The following is a 16,003-nucleotide window of genomic DNA, read 5'->3' as shown; positions in this document are numbered from 1 at the left end:
CATCAATCTATTAATATTTGGGCTCTTTCCATAATTTAGCTATTGTAGATAATGCTGTTATAAACATCAGGGTGCATGCATGCCTTTGGTTTAGTATTGTTTGTATTGCAATTACAATTAGTAATTGTAGTGCAGTTGTAGGACAATTGCTGAGTCATAGGGTAGTTCTATTTTTAACTTTTTGAGGAAGCGGGTTCCCATTTCTCCACATCCTCACCAGCATCTGTAGTTTCCTGAGTTGTTAATTTTAGTCACTCTGACAGGTACGTAAACTCATTGTGGTTTAGATTTGTATTTCTCTGATGATAAGTTGATGTTGAACATCTTTTCACATGTCTGTTAGCCATCTGTATGTCTTCCTTGGAAAAATGTCTATTCATGTCTTCTGCCCATTTTTAAATTGGGTTATTTGGGGGGTTTGTGTGTGTGTGTGGAGTTTTACAAGTTCTTTATATATTTTGGATTTTAACCCTTTATCGTATATGTCATTTGCAAATATCTTCTCCCATTCCATGGGCTGCCTTTTAGTTTTGTTGATTGTTTCCTTCCCTGTGCTAAAGCTTTTTAATTCCATGAAGTCCCAATAGTTTATTTTTGCTTTTGTTACCCTTGCCTCCAGAGACATATCTAGTAAGAACTTGCTACAGCTGATTTTGAAGAGGTTACAACCTATGTTCTCTACTAGGATTTTAATGGTTTCTTGTCTCACATTTAGGTCTTGAATCCACTTTGAATTTATCTTTGTGTATGGTGTAAGAAAGTGGTTCAGTTTCATTCTTTCACATGTTGCTGTCCAGTTTTCCCAACACCATTTATTGAAGAGGTTGTCTTTTTCCCATGGGATTTTTTTTTTCCTGCTTTGTCAAAGGTTAATTGAGCATATAGTTGTGGGTTCATTTCTGGGTTTTCTATTCTGTTCCATTGATCTATGTGTCTGTTTTTGTGCCAGTGTCCTTGACTTTTTATACTGTGCCTCTACTGTGAAGTTGCTGAGGGCTTGGGAGAGGGGTTTGCATAAGGGTTCGTGGGAGCCACATTCTTCACGTTGGCTGTTGGTGAATGTGGGGCTTTGTCGCCAGGCCAAATACATGCTCTCACAAGTGCGCACTGCCGGGCCCCCAAGCACATGTCCCTCTTTCTTCTTTGGTTCTCCTTTGAGCTTCCACCACCTCTTAAGCTTCACACTGCAGAAAGTCAGCAAAATTAGCAAAAACAGCTAGAAAAGAAGAATAAAAGAAGAATGTTGGAGATGACAGTTGAACTACCGCATGGCCCTCTTTGGGAACTGTTTTATATACTGTGTCCAGAGAAGAATGGCCTCAGCAGTGGGCACCTAGCATTTCTGCCAGAGTGGCCACAGGACCTAAATCTTACCTGCAAAAATGCTGCACTGTGGTGACACAAGTCCTTAGAGGGGCTGAGGCAAGCTAGATGCTAGAAGCTGTCTCGTAAATGATTTTGGTTTTGTGTGTCCTTTTCCACCGTTCACCATTTCTGTGGCTGTCAGATAGAGGAGTGTCAACCATAAGAATTTAGCTGTGTCTAAGCTATGTTTACATAATGACAATGTGTGGCATATACCCAGTGTTTTCAATTCCCACAGAGGCCTGGGGTAAAGGTGTGTCCTGTGAAGGCGCATGTCTAAAGTAATGTACAGGCACAACACCGCCAACTGGTCCGCCCTCCAACAGGTGCACGGAAGTCATTCCTTCTGCAGTAAGAGGACAGAACTACTTCTTAGCTCAGCTAGGGAAGTGACACTCAGTTGTTGATTTGTCGAAACAATTTGCCGATCAGGACACACGATTGTCCTCACGTTTTTATTGTGAAAAATTTCCAACACACCTCCCACTTAAAGAAATAGTGCGTGAGTGTTCCAAAAACCTACGCTTAGATCGAACAGTGGTTAAAATTTTACCCTATTTGCTTTTTATCTCCTCTCTTTTGGTGAGCCCTTTCAAAGTTTAGTTGCATTTAAGTCACAAATGCAGGTGCCCAGTGCTTATTTCTGGAGCGGGAAGCTATCACACGTAACTAGGATGAAATGATCATACCTAGTAAAGCTAACATTAAGTCTACAATACCATCTAATATTAATCCATATTCATATTTCCCCACTTGTCCTAAAGATCCAATCAGGTTTCAGGCATTGCATTTGGCTGCCTATAATAACTTTCTGCCTAGAATAGCTCTATCTTAAAAAAAAATTTTAATATGTATGTCACTGATACATTTTTTAAAAAAGTTTATTTATTTATTTTGAGAGAGGTGGGAGGTGGGAAGGGGCAGAGAGAGAAAGAGAGAGAAAATTCAAAGCAGGCTCTGTACTACCAGGGCAGAGCCCCCACATGGGGCTCGAACTCATGAACTGTGAGATCATGACCTGAGCTGAAATCAAGAGTCGGAGGCTCAACTGGCTGAGCCACCGAGGCACCCCTGTCACCGACTTTTTGAAAAGAACAGACCAGGTGTCTTGTAGAATGTCTTGTATTCTCTGTTTGTCTGACTGTTCTCATGGTGTCGTTTAACCGGCTCTCTATCCCCTGTATCTTCTGTGAACTTCAGTTTAAGTTTAAGGACTTGCTTATACTCAGATGAAACATTTTTGGCAAGAAATGTCATATATACTATTGAACAGTTTATACTGCAACCTGTCATAATATCTAGGCTGTTCACTATTAGATGCTTGAATTTAATCCCCAGGAGAAGGTGGCAACTACAAGCTTTCCCCATTATAAAAGCACAGTAATGGGCCATCTGGGTGGCTCGGTTGGTTAAGCATCGGACTCTTAATTTCAGCTAAGGTCATGATCTCACAGGTTCTTGAGTTCAAGCCGCATGTCAGGCTCCCTGCTGACAGGGCTCCTCTGCAGACAGTGCAGAGCCTGCTTGGGATTCTCTATCTCCCTCTCTCTTTGCCCCTCTTCCTCACTCATGTGTGTATGCTCCCTCTCTCTCAAAATAAATAAATAAATAAATAAATAAACCTTAAAAAATATAAAAGCACAGTAATCATAAGTACTAGTGGTCTATGGGATGGTACTTGGGTGCCATGTGACTATATTGCTTCCAACAATCTTTTTCCCTAGTGATTTAAAAATATATGTATTATTTATCTCTATCTCTATCTCTATCTCTATCTCTATCTCTATCTCTATCTCTATCTCTATCTCTATCTCTCTATATCATCCATATTTATATTTTTGAGAGTAGCTTTAGGTTCACAGCAACACTGAGCATAAAGCATAGAGAGTTCCTGGATACTCCCCCATCTCCCACTTGCACAGCCCCTCCCACTATCAACATCTGCACCAGAGAGGTGTATGTGTTACACCTGATGATCCTACACTGGCGCATCATTATCACCCCAAGTGCATAGTTTACATTAGGCCTCATTCTGTTCTTGGGTTTTGGCATGTATCCACAGTTATAGCACCACAAGAGTAGTTTTATTGCCCTAAAAATCCTGTGTTCCACCTATTATTCATCCCTCCCACCCCCAATCCTTGATCTTTTCACTGTACCTATAGTTTTGCCTTTTCCAGAATGACCTATAGTTGGAATCATACGGTGATTCCATGGTGTGGCTACAGCATGTAGCCTTTTTGGATTGGCTTTTTCCACTCAGTAATACGCGTTTAAGTTTCCTCCAGGTCTTTTCATGGCTTGAAAGCTCATGTCTTGGCATAGCTAAATCATATTCCATTGGCTGGTGGTACCACATCGCATTTACCCGTTCACCTACCGAAGGCCATCTTGCTTGTTTCTTAGTTGATAATTACGAGTGAGGCTACTGAAAACACCTGTGTGCAGGTGTTTCTGTGGATGTAAGTTTTCAACTCCTTTGGGTAAGTAGCGAGGAGAGTGGTCACTAGGTTGGTATGGTGAGAGTGTGTTCAGTGCTGTGAGAAACCGCCAAACTGTCTCTCAGAATGGCTGGACCAGTTGCACTGCCATCAGCTATGAATGAGAGCTCCTGTCGCAACGCATCCTGGCCAGGACCGAGTGTTGTCAATGCCGTGCATTGTAGTCCTACCAGTAGGTGTGTAGAACACTCAGTGATTTTAACATCCACCCATGATCCTTGCCTGAATTGATGATTACACTGGAGGTTGCAAAATGGTGATTTCTAATTTAGCGTTGTCTTCTTTTCTGTATTTATTAGTTGACCTTCTTCTGTCACAGGAAACATTGTGCCGTGCTTTTAAGAAAACATCTTTCACTATGAGGAATTCTAAAGAAAAGTGACTCTCTTGGCCTTGCAGGTGTATCATGCTTTGTGCCCCTCTGGGACTCACAGAAAAGTACAAGTGTGACTGTTACTCCCTTATTTTTTGTATTTCCCCATAACCTAGCCAATGCCTTGCAAATAACAGGCACTCAGTAACTTTTTTTGATTGAATTAAATTGAACGATGATCTTCAAATGCTATTACAGATATAGTTAATAAATTCTCAATGTATTTTCAAGATCTCAGAAAATAGAAAATGGTATGAACTAAGTATGTCAGAAGAGAAATATTTTGAAGTATAAATAACTACACAGTTCAGAGTTTTCGGCCTCATCTTTCAGATTACTTATCAAACTGTGATTTTGGCTTCCATGTCTCTCTCCTCCACAAAACTATGAATTTCTTAAGGGAGAGTCTGGCCCAATTCACCTTGGTACCACGCACCCAACAAGAGGTATAACTCATAGTCTGTTCTTTGTAAGTATTTGCTGAATCCATGAAATAAAGATGTAAGATTGGTTCACTGTTGAGTTTTTTTTTTTTTTTTTTTTGCAGGAGGCACTGCTCTTTATATTTAGATACACATACAGTGGCTTTGTTCCTGGACTAGTGTGATAGCTCCCCAAAGTCATTAGGATTCCAGCCTCCTTCTGACCTTCTAGATTGTCCTTTTAGCTCCTGGCTTCCTTCCTCAGGTGGCACAATGTGGCTGCTTGTGCTTCAACTATCACATTTTGTTTTAAAGTTTATTTAGTTGTTTTGAGAGATTGAGACAGCACGAGTGGGAGAGAGGGAGAGAGAGAGAGAGGGAGATAGAGAATCCCAAGCAGGCAGAGCCGGAAGCGGGGCTCAAACTCACGAAACTCTGAGATCATGACCTGAGCTGAAACCAAGGGTCGGTCACGTAACCGACTGAGCCACTCGGGTGCCCCTCAACTATCACATTTGAATTCTACCGAGGGAGAAGGGGAAGCAGCAGACACAAAGGCTTTTCCTTGGAAGCCTGTTTCTGCTTCTTCTGCTTACATTTCCACGGCCACTCTCTGTGCAAAAGAAGTTGGGAAACATCATCTTTTAGCCGGGCGTGTTGGCCCTCCAGTAAAATTAGCATTCTGTTACCAGGTAACAAGGGGATTGTATTCTAGCACAATCAGTTTAGCACAAATTTTTCTAATTTTTTATCTGGCAATTTTTAGTAGAGCTGTCTTGACTCTAGTTTAATTCTTCTAATTTCTCTTTTGATATGGTTTTGTGGAGACAGTACTTTGGGATACATATATACACATATGTACATGCCTATGTATGTATATGCACACATACACGTACACAAACACATACACGTATGCACACATATTCACTATACATGCACATAGATCTATACATGCTTAAACATTTGTGTAAAGCATACACGTCTCTATATTTATACCCATTATGTATGTACATACATAGATTTATGTATTTTTGTCAGGCTTTCTGGGAGTTCTTTGGGACCGTCTGGGATCGATGTTGAAGAGAAGGTGTGCAGGATGAGAAGCAATGAATGCAGAATCATTGGTCAGACAGCACTTTCCCCTGCAGTGTCCCGGAGTGGATCTGATTAGCGAGGCACTAGGCATTCTTACTGTGGTTTTTGTCTGTTTATTCAGTATTTACTGAATTCACACTCTGAGCACGTATTCCACATCGTCCTTTTGCTTTCTGTTGTAATTAGCATTAGCAGAGTACCATCTGTCTACCTTTCCGGGATGTGTGAGGCGAGGCAGCCCTCAGGGTGGCCCCTGCCCAGCTCCAGAGGAGGCCTGGGCTTAGTGAGGGGGTGTCCTCTGTGCCTCTGGATGGTGTTGACCAGAAGAGGGAGTTCACGGGCTGATGGGCTGTCTGCACTTCTCTTTCTCTCTTACATACCTTTGTCTGTGGATGTCTGTCCTCAAAACCCCTTCCCCTTTGCCACGGACGTCTTAACCATCAGCTAACCATGGCCCACCTACGCTCTCAATGAGCCACGAGACCCAAGTGCACAACTAGCTCCTTATTTCTCCTTGAATTGAATTACCTTAGTTCTCAAGCCTCCATTTTTAATGACGGCAGACAATTAGTCTTACCAGCTCGAAGTGATTCCCTTCTTGGTTACAGCCTAGTCTTTGGAGCACTCAACTCAAAATACAGTGCCCCGCTCACAACTTTGTGCCGTACTAAGGTCCTTGCAGGGGACCATGGGTCCTCTCCAGGGGTTAGTTTCCCCATGGCTTTTGCCTCTAGTGTCATTCTGCTTTTTGTTCTTGTGAGCTTCTATCCCATGGTGTCTCCTGCTAGGTTCTCCACCTGGCCCTGCTCCCCGGGGCCAGGTCACACATGTCACTCTGCCTCCTGTTGCCCAACATCCTGCTGAACAGTCCATATTTGAATTTCTCCAGCTGGTTTTTTCAGCTGTTTATCCAGACTGGCATCCAACCCAGAAGGTTATAGTACATCTGTTACTTTGTGTTTGAGTCTTTTTAAATTCAACACAGGCCCTATGTCGATGAAGAATATTTAATGCTAGATATTGAGCTGACAAAGCCTGCCACTTAACTTGCTTAATTTAACGAAGGTCGGGTGGCCCTCACACACCTTGCATTTGGCCATCTGGATCTGGACGGTGGTGTCCAACAAAGGAATGGTGAAGGGCCACTGGCTCTTAACTGTCTTGGCCCAGAATTGCCACCCCTCACAGTCCTTGACCTACAACTGGCTGCATGGCCCCAACCCAAGGGCAAGGGAAGTGGGAAATGTAGGGAAGTACTTGGAATTGTAATGAGCATATCCCTGCGATAAGCTTCTCCTCCTTGAATGGCCCTGACACCACGATGTTGAAGTGGCACAGGTGCTACCCTGTGAATTTGTGTCTTTGAATTTTTCTGCTTGCTTCCTTATGATGCAATTTAGGTTGCTCTACCTCCCACATTTCCCATAAACTAGAGTCAGATATAAAAACTTAAGGATATATGTTCAACATTTTTATTTAGACAAATGACCGGTAATGCATAATTGGCATTGCATCACATCAGGAAATTTAAATATCTGATTAATTTAGATTATAATGCTTTGATTATCTGATGGATTAGAGCATCTGGTTACTTTATTGAACAGTCACCTCTTCCCTTTCATGAGTAGTAAATCATACATGTAATACATTTAATAATGACATATTCCTTGTATGAGTCAATAATCTCATTAGGTGTTACAGAATGGTGGTTTTCTAATTCGATCATTCCTTCTACATTGGTAGCTAGCTTTCTTCTGTAAAGATCTATCTTTATTTGGTTTCCTTGAAATACAGTCTACTGGAAATGCTCAGAATTAGTCACATGGTCTTGTCTGCCTCTGGGAGGCTAGGATGTCAAGTTTCCTGGACGCCATGGAAAGAAGTGAGCAACAGTTGCAGGTATTTTCTTAGTTGCATTTTCTAACTAGTTGTTTACATGTATATTGTGGTATTAACTTATTTGTCAATTTTATATCTTATCATCTCGTCCATTTTCTGACTGTAGCTTTTCAGTTGATATTCTTGATTTTATACAATCTATAAATAGGCGTAGTTTTCTCTCTTCCTTTTCAATCTTTATACTTGTAACTTTGCTTGTCAAAAGCATTGACTGATGCCTCCAGGACAAATGGGAAATAATACTGGTAACAGTGGGCATTCTTGCCTTCGTCCTGCCTTCTGTGCTTTCCCTGGATCGAATGACTTACCAACCATCCTTACCGTTAAGGCATGCCTTTGGTCTAAATCAGGGATCAGTTGTGGCCATTCTCCATCCCACACTCATGATAGATATTGCCATCCAGTATGAACTTTGATGGGGCCTAGATCCTTTACTGGATATCAATCTCATTTGACAACTGGGATGAAGTGTATGTGCCATCCATACTGGAACCAAAAGTATGCTTTTAACAATTGCATTCAGCGAGTCATATGATGGAATCTGGCAGACCTACCGACGTATAATTTTGACAGTGACACAATCACTGGATTTATTTGAAAAATATTAATTCATGGTGTTGTTCAGGTGATGAGCTGAGATCGAGTCAGACACTTAACCGACTGAGCCACCCAGGGACCCCTGAATAATTTTCTGACTCCATAATTTTCTCCTTCTATTGATAATTAACTCGAAATTAAAAATACAAATTGTTGGGGCACCTGGGTGGCTCAGTCGGTTGGGCGTCCGACTTCGGCTCAGGTCATGATCTCACAGTCTGTGGGTTCGAGCCCCGCATCGGGCTCTGTGCTGATGACTCAGAGCCTGGAGCCTGCTTCGGATTCTGCGTCTCCTTCTCTCTCTGCCCCTTCCCTGCTCATGCTCTGTCTCTCTCTGTCTCAAAAATAAAATAAAAAACATTAAGAAAAAAAAATTAAAAATACGAATTGCACTCCCAACCAGTTTGGAAGCCATTCATTTACTCAACGAATATTTGTCAAATACCTGTCTTCTTGAGAACCGTGTGCTAATCTCCTGGGATCCAGCTATGAAATAGCACCAAAGACAATTTTTTTTTTCTTAGAAGTTTAGTGGAAGATAAATAGAAAACAACTAATGGGACAAAACTATTTAATTTCAATTGTAGGTGACAGAGGAAAGTTGCAGTGTTTCAGGGAATCTAAAATAGATCTTACCTAGTAAGATTTATGTATTTTGTTACCCCGTAGCAGTTTTTTACATGACAGGTGTACAATAGCTATTTCTTAACTATTAATGAACAAATCAGAATGTATGTCATCCATAAAGCACATAAAACCTAACTGTTGTCAAATGGAGGAAAAATGACAATAGAGGTAAAGATGAGCACTTTGAGTTACTTAAAGAAAAGTTTAGGGTGTGTAGATGTGTGGTTTCCTTTTAGCTTTTAGAATTTAATGAAATATGTCTCATGATTCTGAAGGGGGATTGTAGGACAGTGACAGATCCTTTGAAGTTATATGGTCATTTGCTATAACTTGGTCAAATCAGATTAAAGTTTAATAGATAAAACCACACGCAAAGAACCGCATTTGCTAATACATTGGCATAGAAGCCTTGATAGAATGATGAACATTTTGGGCTGTTGTGAAACTTCTGTAGTTGCACAAGTCATTTTTGAAATTCTTACAGCGCAACAGGTACGAGGTTAATTGTAGCAAATGTATTTTGCCGGAACTAGTTAGACTAAAACAACAGTGGTTGTGGAGAATTAAATAAAACTCATTTTCAAGAAATATTTTTAGCTGACAAAAGAAATGTATATCTGACTTGCTTTAATAAAATTTACAAAGCAGTCTTTCCCTTGTCAGAATATTAGCTTTCGTATTTACATAGTACCCCATTTAATGCAGAGCAGAAAGAGCTTGTGAAACTAAAATAAAGACGATGATTTCAAGAATGCTCAAAATGAGGTCGATTGCTACCACGCCTCCTGGACTGACCAAAAAGGCCCTTGGAGCTTGGAGATGTCACGCATAGGTCACACAGGTGACCCAGTCCTGGACCCACTGCTCTCACTCACAGCTGGGCACTCTTTCCACAACAATGCATCTGGAAAACTTACACAATTAAATATCTATAACATTTAAAAAATACCTAGAGGTTAAAACAACTGTGGTAGAACAAAATCCATTTAAGCGAAATGAGTGGCAGGATGTAATGTTCTATAACGATTCAGATTTGGTAAAATCCAAAGGCTTAAGGGGCACTAGAGAGTTATGTTTCATTAAAATAATCCACTAAAATTACTGCATTTGTGTGTGTGTATTTATTTATTTATTTATTTATTTGTGTGTGTGTGTGTGTGTGTGTGTGTGTGTGTGTGTGTGTGTGTGTGTGTGTGAGAGAGAGAGAGAGAGAGAGAGAGAGAGAGAGAGAGAGAGAATATCCCAAGCAGGCTCCAGGCTCCATGCATTATGGGGCTTGATCCCATGACCCTGGGATCATAACCTGAGCTGAAATCAAGAGTCGGAAGCTCCAACATCTGAGCCATGCAGGTGCCCCTGCATGTGTGTTTTTAATTCAGAAAATATAATCTCTTTCCTGGAGTTAAGTATTCTTGTCTGTGAGCAGATTCAAATGGTTTTTATAACGTATTTTGCTCCACTCTAGAACTGAAAGATACACTCAGTGGATTTCTGATGAGTGGCCTTACTCACTCTAATCACAGTGTATTTTGAAATGGTCATAATTCTGGGCAACTGAAGAATTTCAAATCCCCTAGGACCCCACAGAGATCTCACCGGTTACATTTTTCCAGATTCCTGATCAGAATGGCTATGTAAATGATCAACCTTACAGAATAATCTAATCTGACCGCAGGTGCCAGCCCCACCATGGCCACTGGTTCCCTACTGTCTTTTCTCCTCCGATCTCAGAGATTTCTTTTCTTTTCCTTTCTTTTCCGTTTCTCTCAATATATTACCTCACTTTCATTTTAATTTAATTTAATTTAACAATTTAATTAAATTTATTCTTGTGTATTGGAGATTTCTATTTTCTCATTGCATGCTGGGTCTCAGCTACTGTATGGTTATGGCCCCAGCGGGAAACACTCATATTAGAATAATTCAAGTGGAGTTGAATAACTAGAGTATTTACAGAGGTGTGGGCAGATCTTGAGGGAGTCACCCAGGGAGAGTACAGGATTGCCACCTTAGGTCTAAAGAACAAAGGAGAGCATTACCAGAACTGAAGTCAGAGGAACTGCATGGAGATGGCTGTCCTCTGAAATCTGAGACCTTTGGTCCAGGGGCCCAGTTAGCCTGTGGCAACCCTGCAGGGAGGAAGCTGGAGGTATGAATCATCCACTACCTACCCTTTGATTCCTTAGTGCTTCTACTCAGTGAAACCCAATGGAAAGCCACAGAGCAACGCAACCCATTGATGTAATCCATTTAGGTGGCCTCCTGGGGTCACCGAGCAACTTGGAGAAGATGCGGGGGAAATGGGAAATACGAAGCAGAGAGGATGTTTATTAGACAGTCACTCATAAGCCTAGCATAACAAAAGCTGGCCACTCTAAGACATCCACATTGTGGCCATCAGTTCAGGTGAAGCTTGAGTGTTTCAACACAATGGCTTCTGAACTCTGGTACAGTTTGTTTTGCCTTGGTTCCCAACTTCTGGCCCTCCCCTAGCCAATGCTCTCCTGCCATATCTGCTGAGCAAGTCTGCTTTTGGTTTTATGACTTTCTATTGCCACTTTTAAGACCCTTTCAATTAGCCGCAACCTAGAACAATGCCTGAGAAATCTTTATCAAAGAAATGAATAGGCATTACAACCTTAGTCCTCTCTTGACTAACCTGTTCAACCTGTTACTCTGGTTTGGTCAGTACTGTTGGCTCCCATATTCCACATTCTTCCTTGGTTGATGGCCCTAATTGCTTTCCTTGGGTTACATGTTTTTCAGTTTGTATCCTGACTGGATTAAAAGAGATAGCTTCCGGGCAAGATGCACCTGAGAAGACCGAAGTCCAGACAACATTGACTTCTCTGCCCCTTTTCCTGTTCTTTTAAGAATTTTTACCTCCTATCCCAGATTCCCGCTTTTGGAAGCAAATTTTCAGTGCAGTATTATGCTAATGAATGTTTATGTGGCAGATGTCATGGCTGATATTTCACTCTCTCCTGTACATTTTGAGAGCATTTGAGTACTTATTATTTCCTTATTTGGGACAGGAACTCCTTTCTGAGTTTTTAAAGTTGGGCACATGTCAAAACATCTCTTAAGAAATGAGAGGGTGTGACATGGATCGTAATGTATAAGCCTCACATCTTTTAATACCGACCTTCTAGTTTTCATGAACTAGATGAAAGGTCTGGAGTTGACCTCGATTGGTTATTGGACTGAGTCAAGTCCCAGTTGTTTTTCAGCTCTTCCTGGGACCTGGGTTAACACCTGAGGATGGGGACTTAGGGAAGGCTGGGAGCTCCAAGCCTGATGTCATCTAGCATCAGACACCTTGAATGTTTTAGGAAGAGCAGTGTCAGCATGGAAAAGCCTTGGAAAGTATGCTTATGAATGGTGGCCACACTTCACTTCTTTAAATTTTTTTAAAATTAAAAACAAAATTTTGTAACGTTTATTCATTTTTGAGAGAGAGAGAGACAGACAGAGCACAAGCAGGGATGGGACAGAGAGAGAGAGAGGGAGACACAGAATCCGAAGCAGGCTCCAGGCTCTGAGCTGTCAGCACAGAGCCCGACACGGGGCTCGAACCCACGAACTGTGAGACGATGACCTGAGCCAAAGTTGGACGCTTAACAGAGAGTCCCCCAGGTGCCCCCAGATTTCACTCCTAAGATGTGCTGAGTGATGTGTCCCTGAGCAAACAAGAGAAGGAGGCAGTTGGCTTCCACAGGTATGTCCACTTGTGTTCTTCTGCTATGGACAGGAGTAATCACAAGCCCCGGGTAGGTTAGAATGCTGATGGTCTAATGACTAACCCTGCAATCTTGGGCAAGTTACCTAACTTTTAGTGCTTTAAATGGGGTGACAATTTTACCCAACTTACATGTTTGCTGTGAGGGAAAATGAGGTAATATAGGTAGAGTGCTTCACGATGTCTAGCACAAGAGATGAAGTCCTGAAAAAAATTAGCAAAACATCATGAGCTGTGGAATAACTTCAAGAAGGCAAATGTATGTATATTTGGAGTCTCCAAAGGAAGAGGGTAGGAACAAAATAAAATATTTGAAGATATATTGTCCAAAAATTGTCCAAATCTTGTGAAAACTATAAACCCACAGACTCAATGAATGCAACAAACCCCAATCACAAAAAATTAATAAAAATATACCAAGTACATCATAATCAAATTATTGAAAACCAGTTATAGAGAGAAAGTCTTAAAAGCAGCCAGAGGGGGAAAAATACATCTTACATACAAAGGAACAAAGATAAGGATGACAGAATACTGGCTGTAAGAAGCATGTGCTCTTGGGGGACCTGGCTGGGTCAGTGGGTTAAGTGTCCGACTTCAGCTCAGCTCATGATCTCACAGCTCATGAGGTCGAGCCCCGCGTTGGGCTCTGTGTTGACAGCTCAGAGCCTGGAGTCTGCTTCAGATTCTGTGTCTCCCCTTCTCTCTGTCCCTCCCCCGCTCATGCTCTGTCTCTCTTTTTCTCTCAATAATAAACAAATCTTAAAAAAATTTTAAAAAGGAGGCATGAGCTCTTAAAGATAGTGATGTCATATCCATGAAACACAGAAAGAAAAACAAAACATCACGTTAGAATTCTACACCCAGTGAAAACATCTTTGAAAAACAAAGGCAAAACACTTTACCTGACATACAAAAGGTAAAAGAATTCATCGTTACCAGACAAGTACTAGAAGAAATGTAAACGGTTAGAGAAAGTCCTGCACACACAAAGAAAATGATACCAAGTGGAAGTCTGACTTTACACAAAGGAGTGAAGGCTATGGAAATAAACACTTTCCTTTCTCATTTTCTTTAAGAGGTAATTGATCATGTAAATGTAAAATAGTAACAATGTTTTATGGAGTTTATATCACATGTAGAAGTAAAATGTATGAAATCAATGACATTAAAGCTAGGAGAGAGGGAAGTATATTGTTTTAAAGTGTACATTCTATACATGAAATGGTATAGTATTACTTGAAAATAGAACCTAAAGCAACCACTAAAAATAAAATAAAGATTAGCCAATAAAACAACAAAGGAAATAAAATAGGATAATTAAAAATACTTAATCTAAAAGTAAGCAGTGAGGGGGAAAAGGGGAATAAAGAAGATATGAATTAACTATTCAACAACTAGCAATGCGGCAAATATAAATTCATTCATAGAAATAATCACATGAAATGAAATTGCCTAAACTTCCTAATTAAAAAGCAGTATTATCACATTAAATAAAGAAAAGCAAGACCTACCTGTCTGTTGAGTCTATAAGAAAAGCACTTTAAATATGAAGACACAAATAGGATAAAAATATAAGGATGGGAAAAGATATAAAATTTTAATACTGGTTTTTTAAAAGCTATATTTCTATATTAAAAAGTCAGACAAAGTATATGTCAATCAAGGAATAAAGAGAGTTATTTCATGATGATAAAGAGATCAGTTAATCAAGAGGATATAACAGCCCTCAATGCTTATATACCTATTAATAGAACTTCAAAAATACACGATATAAAACCCACTAGGACTGCAAGGAGAAACAGACAAGTCCATGATTATATTCAGAAATTCAATACCCTATACTCATTAACTGATAGAACAGGGAAACAGAAAGTATGGATGTGAAGTTGACAACACAATCAACTTGATCTACATTTAGAGACATTTTACTGAACGAATGCACAATATACAAAATATTTACCAAGAAAGACCTTGTTTTTGCTGTTAGACAAGCCTTGGGTAATATTAAAGTTTCAAATCATATAAAGTATGTTGTCTGATCACAATAGAATTAAATTAGCAGTCAGTAACAAAATGGTACCTGAAAAATCCCCAAGTATCTAGAAACTAGATAACACACCTCTAAAAAAAGTGAGTCAAAGAAAAAGCCAAAAAAGGAAATTAGAAAGAATTTTGAACTGAGTAAAAAGAAAATAGGACATCAACATTACAGATAAAACAGTATTTTGAAGAGAATGTAAATTATTTTGACAAAATAAAACATCTATCCCTCTTAGAAACTCTCAGCAAATTAGGACTACAAGGAAACCTCAATATGATAAAATACAACTATGAAAAACCTAATAGCTAACATTGTATTTAATGCTGAATGACTAAATCCTTTCCCTCTAAGATATAAGTCAAAATAAGGATGTCTGCTATTACCATTTCTTGTAGGTTCTGGCTAATGCAATAAAGCAGGAAAATGAAATAACATGCATACAGATTTGAAAGGAAGAGCCCAAAATATCGTTATTTACAGATGTCCTCACTGTTCATGTAGAAAATCCAAAGAAATCTGCAAAAAAAAAGCTAGTAGAACGAGAAGATGGAAAATGATACCAGCACTTTGGAAGAGAGCTTGCAGAAATGTTTTATCTTTGCTAAAACGTTAAAACACATCTTCCATGCCACCCAGTCATTCTTCTTCTAGGTATTTATCTAAGAGAAATGAAAGCAAATGTCCATACGAAGACTTATACATGAATGTCCATGATAGCTTTATTTACAATAGCCTCAAATTGGTAAGAGCAAAAAAATCAACAGGTGAATGGAGAAGCAAATTGTGGCCTATCCATAAAAGGAATAAAAAAGAATGAACTGTTGATGTATGTGACACCATGGATGAATCTCAGAGCAACTACGCTGAGTGAAAGGAGCTACCCCAAATACACTATATGAGATATATTCTATATTACCCTACTTACATAAAATTCTAAAAAATGCAAACTAATGTCCAGAAACAGATGGTGGGTAGGCAGAGACACTTGGAAAGGAAAGGATGAATTGTGAAGTGGCACTTGAAAGACTTTTCAAGGGCAAGATTAAGTTTACTATTTTGATTGTGATGATAGTTTTGCATTTGTATACATATTTCAAACTCATAAGAATTTCTACTTTAGGGGCGCCTGGGTGGCGCAGTCGGTTAAGCGTCCGACTTCAGCCAGGTCACGATCTCGCGGTCCGTGAGTTCGAGCCCCGCGTCGGGCTCTGGGCTGATGGCTCAGAGCCTGGAGCCTGTTTCCGATTCTGTGTCTCCCTCTCTCTCTGCCCCTCCCCCGTTCATGCTCTGTCTCTCTCTGTCCCAAAAATAAATAAACGTTGAAAAAAAAAATTTAAAGAA

General features: G+C 40.1%; 1 long non-coding RNA gene across 1 annotated transcript in view; it reads left to right on the top strand.

Annotated features, from left to right (window-relative positions):
• The window catches only part of LOC115506174, a 72,000-nt gene that overhangs the window by 50,310 nt on the left and 5,687 nt on the right, over positions 1-16,003 (top strand). The gene's annotated exons all lie outside the window — the stretch shown is intronic.

Source organism: Lynx canadensis, chromosome F2, assembly GCF_007474595.2.
Source record: "Lynx canadensis isolate LIC74 chromosome F2, mLynCan4.pri.v2, whole genome shotgun sequence".
In the NCBI taxonomy this organism is placed as follows: Eukaryota; Metazoa; Chordata; class Mammalia; order Carnivora; family Felidae; genus Lynx; species Lynx canadensis.
The sequence above is the reverse complement of the archived record's forward strand: the minus strand, read 5'-3'. Positions and strand labels throughout refer to the sequence as shown.